Genomic DNA, 11,590 nt, shown 5'->3' on the forward strand with positions numbered 1-11,590 from the left:
TGCTCTTATGAATTTTAAAGACATCAGTGAATGCTCTGAATCTACTATCCTTGAGAGACCAAAATTTGTAATTTAATTTCATAATTAATTACGAGCCTGAAAACTCTAATTCAATTTAATAATTAATTACAGTTCCTGTTTCCAGGTTGCAACAATAATCGCTGATTAATGAAATGTCAATTGCTCTGATAATTTGAATGACAACCATCTGTGGATTTTGATAATTGATTATTATTATTGCTCTGAAATTTTTAATTTCATAAAATTTTGGGTTTGGCTTCCCTATTTCAGTGATACAGTAGTGAACAATTTTAATCCTAATCATCCTACCAGTTTTAATGATAACATCATTAAAATATAATTAGAAACCACAATTTCTAATTTGAAACTCTAAATTAATTCGCAATCAAGTTCGGGTCCTACTTGTTAGGCCTTAGTTTCTTTCCTTCAGTTATTTATTAACTCAGCTAAAACTTTATGGGTTTACGCTTGGTTTAAGCTTAATAATAAATAGTGCTCCACCTAGTGCTTGGCTGGTGAAGTGACGTTGCCTCCACGGTAGGCCCGGCCGTGGGATTCCGCTGGACAATTTAACTTCCCATCAAACCTAGGACATAAGAGCCTTAACCTCCCAATTAAGCAAAACCCCAAAAGGAAATTAGAGTTTCCTCAAAATTTAGGATAGTTGGTTTGAGCCTATTAAAACAGCAAAACCAACCCCATAAGCGTATCAACTCTTCTCTGGTCTCCTTGCTGCTTTCTTCTAATGTGATTATTGCTACTGTTTGCTGAGATTGTGCCTGTGGGATTGTCACAAACAGAGGACCTTAACCCTTGAACAGGTATTTGTGGAACTTGAGACGACATTTCAAAAATTTTCCATTTAATGTCCCCTCTGTGAAATCTTACCCTGCCAGGTTAAACGGATCACCTAGATGGTAGACGTTGAAAACCTTAAGCATGCACAAAGGACACTCAAACTAGCGTTGTGATGTCAATTTGCCATTAAGGGACCAGTACTGTCATTGTTATTGTTTTCCTTCACCCGGAGAAAATTAATAGCAATCATAGACTTACAAATAAAAAAATAAAAATAAATAAAAAATCCCTATTTACAATCCTCTGACTAGAAGCACCCTTCTAAATCAGACTTAACAAAAAAAACCAGAAAGGAGTATTTTGTTTTTTGTTTATTTTGTTTTGACTTTCCCTCACAGGAAAAAGGGAAGCATCCAAGTATTACCCTGTTCCTTGCTCTGTTGGTGTTCTTTCCTTTCTCTGTTCTCCAGCTGTGTGACCTGTGTGTGTGTGTGTGTGTGTGTGTGTGTGTTCAATTTTCCCCCACAGAGGCTACAAATTAGAAGCACGCCCCCAGAGGACCACAGTCACAGAGAGCCACACTCAACATTAGCACACAGTTTACATTGCACTCTTACACCCGTTTGCTTTGGTTGTTTTGTTTTGGTTTGTTTTGTTTTTCTCTTCAAGGTCTGTGTCAGTCGCGGTTCGAGATTCCCCTCATTCTGCCAAAACATGTCTTGCACAACAGAAAATGTTGGCCACTGGGAAGATCTAGAAACATGGCTTAGTGTGGCGACGGACAGCCTCCTCCCTAAGGCTGCTGAAACACTCAAACATCAGACACAGAACCAGCTGGACGACAACATAACAAGCCTCATGGCACAAGACCCAAGTCAAAGCTACACTCACAAGGAATTAGCCAAGATCACCGGCTCCTTAAGTCACACACTCATTGCCACCCTCAAATTGAGCGACAAGCACGCTGCACAGCTCCAGCAGGAGTTAACACGCGCACAATGACGCATCGAGCAGCTGGAATTGGAAGCTCAGGAACGACGGGAAAGGCATGATGAGGTGGAACAAGGCGCTGAGGAGGAGATCAACAAGCTAAAAGAAACCTTAGTAGCTAACACCCAAGAAATGGAACAGGTCAAGGCAGACTACGTTGATCGTTCAAACAAGCTACAGTATGCAGAACAGCTACTGGAAAAGGCAAGGGCTGACTTCAGGGATAAAAACAGCAGAATCAAAGCCCTTGAAACTCACCTGGATGAGTCAAGAAACGAGATCAGCCGCCTAATACGACAGCTTGACGACCTCAGAGAGGAATCCGATAGTTTCCAAGAGGAACTCAAGCACGCTTACGAACTGCACCATGAGCCGTCGAGGACACAACGCGCACCGACCTCACCCCAAGGTGGAGGGGGTGGTGTTGAAACATTCACCAGCTCCCTCTGAAGAACTTCACGACACGGCAAAGCCAAAAGAACCTGCCGCAACCAGCCGCAGATCGTCGCATGGCTTGGACCTGAAAGACCTTGACAAGCTCGCCAGGAACATTGGCAAGTTCACCCCCAGCGTGCCAAATAGCCAAAATGTCCAAGCTTACCTCCAAGATATCGATTTCCATCTGGAAATGCGACCTAACGTTACGGACAAAGATAGACTCTATTTACTCCGAACGACATCTAGTCCTGAAGTTCGCTGCTTCCTGGACAGGCAGCCTGCTCACACAAAGACTGATTACCAACTGCTCCGAGAAGCCCTCATTAAAGAGTTTTCCGATCCTGACTCCGAACAAGGCTTAGTGGCTGCCCTGGAGACAAGACAAGGATGTCACGAACCTCCTCAAACCTACTACAGCCGACTCAGACGAGCATACTTCAGAACTCGCAATGAACCTGACATGGAAGAGGATTTGAACTTCAAAACTCTCTTCCTGAGAAACCTCCATCCCGGAGTAAGCCACCATCTTGGCGTTCTCGCATGTCCACGAACAATGAATGCTCAGCAGTTGCGAGACTTGGCGCAGAAGGCCTACGGCAAACAAAAGATGGCCTCAGAGAAAGGCTCCAAAACCCCAGCAGTTCTTGACTTCAACACTCAAAGTCAAGGGCTGGCTCTAGAGGGCACCCAACGCCAAGACTCTGCCAAGCCGCCACCCAGAGAGTGGAATGCACCCTCGTCCAACAAAGAACGAGACTCCCACGCTGGTACCCGATCTAAACAGAGGTACGAACGCTGGGATGGACCGCGTGGACGTCAACGCTCACCTGGACGGAACTGGGAGAAGTCATGGGACCAATCAAGGCCTCAGGAGAATCAATGGGAGAGATTGTGGAACCAGCCAAGCTCATTTGGAAACTCAAGAGGGAAAAGCTCATGGGAATCCGATGGAAACTCCAAGGGAAAACGACAAACTCACCCTGGAGCAACCAGTCCAAGGAATCGACGAAAGAAGTCACAAAGATCCCAAGCTGACCGAGCTCAAACTGAATCCACACAAGAACAAAAGACACCACCGTGTTACGACTCACAAGAGCTGATGAAAATGATGATGAAAGAGTTCTTCCAATGAAAGGAGGAGGACCGGAAGTGGGAAAAGAAAGAGAAACCAGATTCAGCCTGACTAGCGGCCGGAAGAGAAGGCAGCGACCAGCTGACCCAACCAGGCACAGAAAACAGCACTCCCTCACCTCACTCTCAGAGAACCGTAACTACCCTAACTTCAGGTGGACACGAAATCTCACGTGAAAGCCTAGCAACAGAGTTAGACACTAACTCAACACTCGATCCTCTAGATCACAGCAGCGTCCAACAAACACCTGCTGACGAATCCCATCACGTTCCTGAAAGTGCTGTCTTGGTCGTCTGCCACTCCTCTGACGAACACCCCATCAGTCCTGACATCCTAACAATTTCCTCCCAAACTCCAGTCCCTCAACTCCTAGACGATCTCATTGAGAAAGGTATAGCAAGAAAGTTCTATCTCTCCATCATCATCGAACGACACATCAGGGTCGAAGCCCTTCTGGACACGGGGGCCGACATTACGCTAATGTCTGCTGAACTCCTCGAGGAAGTCCAAGAAGGAGCAAAGAGGACGAACAGAACCCTCAAACTCCAAAGGTGTGAGCTGAACCTCCAAGCGTATTCCCACACGGGCCTACGACTGAAACATGTGGCTCCAATCCACCTGACAGTGGGATCAATGGATCTCATTCATCCAATATATGTCTCCCCACTCAAAACATACCCACTCCTCATTGGGAAAGATCTGCTTAATCGTTTTGAACCTCTAATAGACTTCAAGCATCTAAAGATGTGGACACAAGTCCGCAAACCTCTGCCGTGCCAGTCATTAGACTCCAACGAGTCGCAGTGCCAAGTCACAGACACCGCCCCCAATTCACGGGAATGATGGTGCAGTATCAGAACCAAGACCTGAACCAAGCTCAAGCAGCAAGGATCAGGACCCTCTCCTCTGCTCACTGCAAGAGCCTGAATCAAACGCAGGCCCCCTTCGAATCATGACGGCAATAGATGTCCAAGGCACATCCGTGTCAGATGTGACACTAGCCCTGTGGGCAGAAAACTCAGCCCTTAGCCTGAAGCTATTTAGAATATTGGAGCAAGGACACCTTAGTCTACCACCCGTTGCTAGACACAGCCGCTTCCCTCTCAGTCCCTGGTCGACAACCATGGCCACCTCCAAGATCGTCTGCGCTGTAGACATACGATGGAACAACAGACATCTGAGTCACTACTTCCTCGTAGTCCCTGACCTACCTCATGACATCTACATTGGAGTGGATATCATCGTCCGGCTCAATGCTTACATTGATACCGTGAATGACATAATATGGGCTCCCCCGTCATGTCAACTGACAACGTCAGTCAACTTCAAGAACCTCCAGTCTGGTCAAACCATGCCAGACGCATGTGCTATGATCACTGAGCAAGAAGCCGCAATACCTGCCTACAGCAAGAGTGTCAGTGTCCGCCTCAACATGCGACCTGGCCAGGCTCTCAACAGTAAGCTAGGCTTCTTCCAACCTTCCAGGACCTGCCTAAAACTCGGATTGACCCTGGAAGCCACACCTCTCATTGAAGTGTCATCCCGTGCTGTGTATGTGTTGTTCAACAACTGTACGGCCCAAGACATCCACGTTCCCAAAGCCAGTCACCTGGGTTGGCTCATCAACCAGGCGTTCCACGACTTTGAACTGACGGTACCTGTCATAGGCCCTATACCAGCCCAGCTGATGTCAGACGAATCTCATTGCCATCACTTCCATTCTGCCGGTGGCCAAAGAAAGTGTCTGCCGTTCAGAACTAACAGATGACACTCACCTCGCTGTCTACGCTGTCTCAACACAGCCTGCGAAAGAATCACTTACACAGGTGACCATCGGGGCCCAAAGCCCCTCAAATGACTCAGCTGCAGAAGAACCCTACGCTGGGTTCAACGCACAAATTCAGCAGATCCCGAGTGAGGCGGATGCTCTCCAAAATGAAGTGGATCACCAAGGACTCAAAGAGGTTCTGCACAAGTACAAGGACTCCTTCGCAAAGGATTCACTGGACTGTGGACTAACCAACATCCACACCGTGCGCATCCCGACAAACCCAAATGCGCCACCCACATTCGTGCGGCAGTATAAAATACCAATAGCGTCATATGAGCCAGTGCAAGAAATTGTTGACTCCATGCTGGAAAAGGGGGTCATCCGGCCCTGTAACAGCACATACTCTGCCCCAATATGGCCAGTCCTAAAACCCAACGGAAAATGGCGGCCCACCATAGATTATCGCAAGTTGAATCAACAAGTACCCTTGTCACGATGGCCTATGACCCAATTGGACCAAGAAATCCCAAAAATCAAAGGCTCGACGATCCTTTCCACACTGGACGTTGCCTCCGGGTTCTGGATGATCCCTGTCCACCCCGAAGACCAACATAAGCTTGCATTCACCTTTGGCAATCGACAGTACACCTTCACACGGTGCCCTTTCGGCTACGCCAACTCACCAGCAGAATTCAACATCTTCCTGAACAAAGCATGCCCTGACGCCAGAGCCAGAGGCAACCTCGTTTATGTGGATGATGTTTTGATGAAACATTCAAGCGTGGAAGACCACCTCAAAGAAATCGATCATGTCCTAAACCAGCTGACAACAGCAGGAGCTAAGATTGCCCTTCATAAAGGACAGTGGTGCAAAACCAAGGTGAACTATGTCGGCCTGCTTGTCGGACGAAACGGCATCAAGCCACAGTCGAACCGCATCCAAGCAATCCAAAGCATAAAGACGCCGACTAACATATCGGAACTGCGAAGCTTTCTGGGAGTGTGCAATTACTCACGACAGTTCATCGAGAACTATGCTGACATCGCACGACCACTAACGTCCCTCCTGAGAAAGGATGAACCCTTCATTTGGACGGAAGCCCAGGACACAGCTATGAGCCAGCTCAAACAGCGCCTGTGCTCTGCTCCGTGCCTGGCTTACCCAGACCCAGGAAAAGAATTCTATCCGGACGCTGGATTCTGCAGCCATTGCCTCAGCGCAGGCCTATACCAGCTCCATGACAAAGACAAGCGAGTGGTCGCTTATGCCAGTAAAACGCTGCTTCCCCCAGAATGCAAGTATTCAGACTGCGAAAAAGCTTTGCTCTGCACTGTGTGGGCTATCCAGCGTTTCTCTAATTACATCGGTGCACAGAAAGTCATCATCGAGACTTGTCATCAACCAGTCACCTACCTCAACAGTCAACGAATCAGAGATGGCGTGGTGACCAACGCACGCATAGCTACCTGGCTAATGACACTCCAAGGATGGGATGTTGAGGAAAGATATGCCCAAAACTACAAATCCTCACTTGGAAACGGGCTAGCGGCCTGCCAAAACTGCTCAATGCATACGTTGGACACCTCAGCGGAATCTAAAGAACCGCTACAACCACAACTGACGAATCACAGGTACTTCGAGGAGAATGTGTGTGAAGGGATGCCCACAGCATATGTCGATGGCTGCTCCTACAATCACAAGGGCATTTTATAAGCTGGCGCGGGAGTGGTCTGGCTCAACAACGACCCTTGCCCACCGCAACAATTCAACGTAGGCCCTCACTCATCGCAGTACGCAGAAATAGCGGCCATCCTCATCACGCTAAAAATGGCTGCATCCCACGACATCAAAAAACTCCTCATCTGTACCGATTCGAACTACGCCCGTCTCAGCTTCACCTGCCATTTAGCTGGATGGAAACAGAATGGATTCAAGACAGCTAACAACAAGCCTGTCAAGCACCAGGAACTCTTCCAAGCAGGCGATGCCATTGTCACCAAACACGACATGGTCGTTTACTGGAAAAAGGTCCGAGGTCATTCGCGTCAACCAGGACAAGATAAAGACTTCAATGACCAAACCGATGCCCTCGCCAAAGCAGGTGCATTACACGGAGAGTCCTGGACATTTCAAGCCCTCCGTAGCAGCTATTACCCGCCGCCAACACGCCACTGGCGTACAAACCCCCGCCTCCTCCCACATTGCCCTATCATCTCAGTTCGCTGCTGACGATCTCCTCATTCTCCAAACTGCAGATCCGACACTGCGCACTATTGCACTTCACATTTCCGACCCCTTAACTCATCCGATTGCCACCTCCGAACTAGCCACTTCCTCCGAGCTCCGCACGCTCCACTCTATCAAGCACATGCTGCATCTACGAGACGGCGTTCTCATTTATGTCCCTGAGCCCCTTACTGCACCAAAGCTCATAGTCCCTCAGGGCCAAAGGGGGATTATGATGACACACGCCCACGATGCACCATGCGCGGGACACCATGGCGCCAAGGCCACTTATGAGACGCTCAAGCAAACTAGCATACTAGCATACTAGCCTGGCATGCAACAAGACGTGGCGGAATACATAAAAGGGTGCCTGGTGTGTTGCCAGTTCCAACCGGCAAACCCAAACCACCGAGCCCCACTGCAAAGGAAAGGAATGACCTTCCCCTGGTCGGATCTCCAAATAGACTGGGTAGGACCCCTGCCACGGTCGACACGGGGTAACAAATACTTCCTCACCGTGGTTTGTGAATTCACAAAGTGGATAGAATGCCTCCCAGCTCCCAATGATACAGCAGAAACAACAGCCTGCCTGTTAATGAACCATATCTTTTCAAGATTTGGACTGCCTTTAAGGGTCAACTCTGACCGTGGAACCCACTTCACCGCCGAAATCATGCAGGAAGTGTGGAAACTCCTGGGTATACAGGCCAAGCTCCATATAAGCCATCACCCAATTTCCTCGGGTCAAGTTGAACGGGCCAACAGAACAGTGGTTAGCATGTTAAAGAAGTATGTATCTACCAATCAAAAGGATTGGGATATTAAACTTCCTTTGGTACTGATGGCCGCTCGGGCCACCCCTCACCAGTCTACCGGAGTACCCCCGTTCACATTGATGACAGGGAGAAGTATGACGCTACCACTACATCTGCTGTACCAACCAGGTGACCTAAATCTCGTCACCGCCTATACCACTCACCAGTACCTGGAAGAGGTGCATAAGCACTTGAGAACGACTTTCGCCTTTGCGCAACAGCAACTCCAAAGAAGCGCGGAAGATCGTAAAGCCTACTACGACCAAAAGGCCTCTCACCATGAGCTCAATGTCGGAGACAAAGTGTGGTACTACAGCTTTGCCAAACCAAAGCAGAACGCCTCTCATCGCCTGTCAAAGAAGTTCCTACCTCACTGGACAGGACCCCACAAGATAACAGACAAGATCTCATCTGTCGCCTATCGAATCAAAATCAGACAAGGGCGCAGCGAGCCAGTCCTTCGATGGGTCCATCGAAACCAGATAAAGAGGCACCAGGGCTCCAACCGACAGGAAAAGGGGGAAGATCAAACCCACTGACACAGACCGACAATCATATGCTCTACACCACACTAACATGATTTCTGTCGTTCTAGGAAAACATATAGCAGCCTTGCTTAAACACAACACTGACACACTCTCCTCCGCCGCACTGCTAGGACCGACCTCTAGTAGAGAGGAGTTACTCCACACATGACACTCGTTTGCTGCCTCACCTCATTCAGTGTCCATGTGCCTTTTGTTTTTCTTTGTGTCTCTCTGTGTGTTTTTCCTTTGTCCTCTTTCACTATAATTCCCTTTCTACTCTAGTCCCCTCATCAAGGAACTCCCTTAGCCGATCCTTAAACCCAGGTCCCGAAATTGAGATTGACTCCCTTCATTAACATTGCCAAAATCATCGGAAACCGATGACTAGTCGACACCCCAGTGATACAGCCACATGCATTAGCCTGCCCAACCAAACTCTATGGATCACTGTCCCTAAGGGCTCGATCCTCCACATTGACGAGTTAGCATTGTATCACCTGACCGACGATGAGTATCAGGCTGAAATCGAAATCTCACCCTTTTTCAAACAGCATTCCTTTGTCCTCGATCCAGAAAGGAATTGGAAGAAAGGATCAAGGAGGAAGGAACGCAAGTAATTGATTTGACTCCTGTCAATACAGCTTTAGAAGCTATTGCACGCCTTCCGCCCGCTGGCACGCCGATTATTCGGTCTTGGTCTGCCGCTGACACAGCGCTTTGCATCTCTACTATTGTAGGATATGTTGTGACCTTGACACTGGCCTTCCTCCTACACAAGCGAGTGAACGCCGTTCAAGAGTCTTTCAACAAATGCACGTCAGGCATCCCACGTTTTTTCCGACGTGATAAAACCGACCAAGAACCCGAACCTGAAAACTCAACCAACCTGATTGAAATCACGCCTCGTCGAACCCTTGACAATTAATCCAATTAAAATGACCTGATCACGAATCATCCTGAACATTGCATCCCTATGTCCTCTCAAGTTTCTAACCTGTCCATTTCCAAATTGCCCTGCACCAGGATTCAGTCAGTGATGGAGATGTTGTTTGTGTCTTGTGTGTGCCTGTGCTCCCTGTATCTTGTTCCAGCGCCCGCCGACGTTCGCAAAGGGAACCTCACCGAGCGAAAGGGGGATGTGTAGAACCTGGTCGAAAAGAACGCACACACATGAGTTTAACTTAAGAACATTCCACGCGAACCGAAAGAAACAATGTCGCCTTGTGTTTTTGTCTCTGAGGTCATATTGGTGGGTTTTCACTCTGGCTTTAGGGTTTGTGATATTACTGTTAATTTTAAGTCTAACTATTTTTAATTTACCCCAGTCGTGGTTAGATGCATCCACGCAGAGTCAACTCCTTATTGTCACGCTACTGTGTAGGAGGAACGAAGAAGCCGTGGATAAACGAAACTGTCTTTTATTCAATCCAACACACAGGGTAAATCCACATTAGGAACTTGGAGAACACACATGTAGGGGAACATAGTAAATCCGACAGAGACAGAATGCTTGGACTAGGACTTATATACATGACAGGAGGGACGAGGCGCAGCCGGAGGAGTGGAGTCCTGTGGCGCAGGATGGTTGACATCAGACCAAGGTTATTATAGTTTAGAATTTTTTAATTAGTTTTATTTTAATATAGTTTTCAAAATTGTTATAAAATTCAGTTTAGTTTTAATTAAAGTTTAGCAGAATCAACAGATCACTTACAGAGTGAAGGCCAAAAAAAGACGTAGGCATAATTTAACTGTAGAACCTGGTCGAAAAGAACGCACACACATGAGTTTAACTTAAGAACATTCCACTGGAACTGATCTTCCATCATCAGCTCGTAAAAGTTACAAATGACCAACCCAACGCCCAAAGTATCTGACTAAGCTTCCTGTCTGTTCCTCATGAAGCTGGGAGGAGAACATCTGGCCATCCCTTGAAGAACCAATCTTCAATGTTATTCCTGACCAGTTTACCATAAATGAAGTCGAATAAACAGACAGTACAAAGCACGGGGAATCTGGACATGCTCCAGCACAGACCCTCCCTGAGTCCCCTGACTGCTTTTGACCATAATTCAATGATGGTATCAACAAGGAAAGACAGATATATGTTAACCAGACCTCAACAAACCTACAGCACAGACATCCTGGTGACCTCATAACAAACCCCTTTTCTTCACTGCATTCCAAGAGGATGCCACCTCTTTTGCTCGTACAACAAAGAGACTCTAGTCGCACAGAGGATCTTCAAAAGGACAATCCAGAAAAGACTATTAAAGCAATATACTCAAGAGACAATATATATATGAATGTGGTATTTTATGTTTCGTTTATCTTACTGTAGTTATCAGAACTTAGGATATTTTAATCTATGACTTAACCCGTTTAGTAGGTAAAATTATAGATATTCGATGTGACAACTATCTCATGTTTGGTATTTAATTATACGTTATTTTTATTACAATAATGTATAAGGATGAATGTTGACTTTTAGCATCATAAGGTATGATTATAACACTTTATAGAAATCTGCTAGGATATTTCCTCCAGGTGACATATTTATTAGCAGATAATGTATGCACGAAAAAGAAGTCGTGCTGGGCGGGGCTCCGCCCTACAGAGACAATGTGATTGGGTCAGACAGTGAATAGGATGGACTTAATTCTGTCCGATAAAACAGACACCCAACTTTGCAAAGTGGGGGGTTGAAACCACTGGGTTGAACAACTGGGGAAACTGCAAGGAAACTTGGCTGAAAGTCTGGGCGTTGCCCCCCTGATCACGCTGTGAAACATCTGACTGATCATCTCAAAAGACTTCAAACTTGCTATTCGCGCACTACTCAAGAAGCCATCAAATCCAAAAGGAGGAATC

General features: G+C 47.1%; 1 pseudogene; it reads left to right on the forward strand.

Annotated features, from left to right (window-relative positions):
• Positions 1-1,533: 1,533 nt before the first annotated feature.
• LOC131520876 (uncharacterized) lies at positions 1,534-3,430 on the forward strand (annotated as a pseudogene).
• Positions 3,431-11,590: the final 8,160 nt, after the last annotated feature.

Source organism: Onychostoma macrolepis, chromosome 15 (genome assembly GCF_012432095.1).
Source record: "Onychostoma macrolepis isolate SWU-2019 chromosome 15, ASM1243209v1, whole genome shotgun sequence".
Taxonomy (NCBI): Eukaryota; Metazoa; Chordata; class Actinopteri; order Cypriniformes; family Cyprinidae; genus Onychostoma; species Onychostoma macrolepis.